The 2,076-nt window shown below is 40.1% G+C and overlaps 1 long non-coding RNA gene across 1 annotated transcript; it reads left to right on the forward strand.

The window, feature by feature from the left end:
- Window positions 1-548: 548 nt before the first annotated feature.
- Window positions 549-1,661, forward strand: LOC115789986 (uncharacterized). Its single transcript, XR_004020754.1, has 3 exons — window positions 549-622; window positions 1,042-1,161; window positions 1,545-1,661. It is a non-coding gene; the product is annotated as an uncharacterized LOC115789986 (long non-coding RNA).
- The last annotated feature ends 415 nt before the right edge of the window (window positions 1,662-2,076 follow it).

Raw genomic sequence — 2,076 nt, forward strand, 5'->3', positions numbered from 1 at the left:
AGTATAGTGTATAGTGTGAATTACTTATTTTTATTTTTATTCTTCTTATTTATATGTGTGTGTATAAATATGGTTGCAGGTACAAAATACATTTCACTGTGCATTGTACTGTGTATAACTGTGCATGTGACAAATAAACACTATCTTATCTATCTTATCTTATCTTATCTTAAAAAGTACGAAGAAAAAAAAAACCCACTGAGGCAACAAAACTGTGATTCTTCTAAGATCCCTCAGTATTTGCTAAAACATATTGAAACAAGGTATTTTACATATTTCAAATAATATTTATTTTTATCCATCCATCCATCCATTTTCTTGCTGGAGCTTATTCCAGATGCCATAGAGCGAGATGGAGGGTGCACCCTGGAAAGGCCAGCGAACATGGTTATGTATCAAATACGTATAAATAAGAACATCATCTGTCAGAAAGCCTTGGAGGCCAATTTACCCCACTCTCCTCAGCAAGAACGAGCTACGTTTTGCGGGGCGTGGTGTGGTTGGATCACGTGACTTAGGTGCGTTCAATCCAGATTTTCTAAACGTTACAGGAGCGCGCGGACGGAGTCGGTTTTACCGGGCGCACGAGCAGGAGCCACAATGAGTTTCGATCTGTCATCAGGTAAACTCACATTTACTCTGAATCTGTTTCGCAGCTTTCTGTGATTCCATATGCTCGAGAAGTTCTGTGTCATTTGCAGCTGTGGGTAAGGATGGAGAGAAGATAAAGAGGGAGGACGCACAGAAGGATGAAATTAGTTGGCCCTGGAGCAAGAACAAGAAGAAGGACAGGGTAGTGCGCGGTCGCGTTTCCAGAAAAAAAGTGTGCGTTCTGGATGAAAACTGTATGAATATGATTGATCTAAGCGATTTTAAGCGTGTCGATGACAGAGGACGAGAAAAACGATCGTATGAAAACTGAAATGTTCTCTTGTAAACCTGCTTTTTCTTCTCTTTTGCGCCACACACTCATTTTTCATTTGACTATCTACAATACTGATGACAAAAGCAACTATTTCGTGTAAACTTTGGGCATTTTAGGAAAGTAGCAAGGACAGGTCTGGAAGTAAGGGAGACGGTGGAAAGAAGAAGGTCAAAAAGAAGAAGGAGAAGGGCAAATCAGGCAACAGCAGTTCATCATCTTCCAGCAGTGATGAAGAGGTAGGTCTACCTGTCCGGTCAAAATTCTGATTCTTTTGGCATTGTTGGCACAGAACATAACGGGGCTCCTCTAAATAGCTGTCAGTGCTCAGTGTTTAAGAAAGCACATGTTGGTCATATTTGTATGAAAAGATTTGCATGCATATGACTAAAGCAAAGGTCAAGCGCAGAGTGGGAGAGAAGAGAAACGGGTCAGTTGTGAGAGTCATGCTGCACTCAGACCCGCACAATATTCCTGCTGCCAAAAATGGCTGTCATCGTGATGACTGCGATTCTGACATGAATTCATACATTAAATATCTCAGCTGTGGCAGTTAAAGTGTTCTTTCATAAATCATGTTTCCTTTCAGCAGTGAACAGCATTATTCCCTTTGTCATTTCAGAACTGACGCTTCCTGGGGGACCGGACTGCTCTGTTAGTTATAATGTCGTCTAACGTCTGAGTGAGTGCGTGAGGTTTTCTTCTGGTCCTTCTGTCAATGTCGTGTGTAAGAAAACAGGATTCCTAGAAGTTAATGTTCTGACAACAAACAGAAGAGCTGCAGGATTCCCTGCCCCCCCCCCCGGTCTATTATAATTTTTCACCACAAGATGGCGGTACTTTCCACCTAAAGCAGAAAATGAGAGCTGAAAAGTATTTTCAAGATTTATATATTATTATAATAAATAACAATAAACAGATTGCTGTTGTCTGTCATTGTCACAGTTTTTTTCTTCAAAATAAATTAGGTTTGGACTAGAACAAATGAACCACTGGACTATTTTTTTTTATAAACTGGTGACTTTTATGAATAATTGGGGGAAATGGAGACAAAGAAAACTAAATAACTCGTGGAATTAAAGGGTTACAACTGAAACAAACTTTGCAGGAACTTCTTCTGTGTTTGGCAGATGTAGTTCCTGCACAGGTTTACA

Source organism: Archocentrus centrarchus, chromosome 13 (assembly GCF_007364275.1).
Source record: "Archocentrus centrarchus isolate MPI-CPG fArcCen1 chromosome 13, fArcCen1, whole genome shotgun sequence".
NCBI classification, from domain to species: Eukaryota; Metazoa; Chordata; class Actinopteri; order Cichliformes; family Cichlidae; genus Archocentrus; species Archocentrus centrarchus.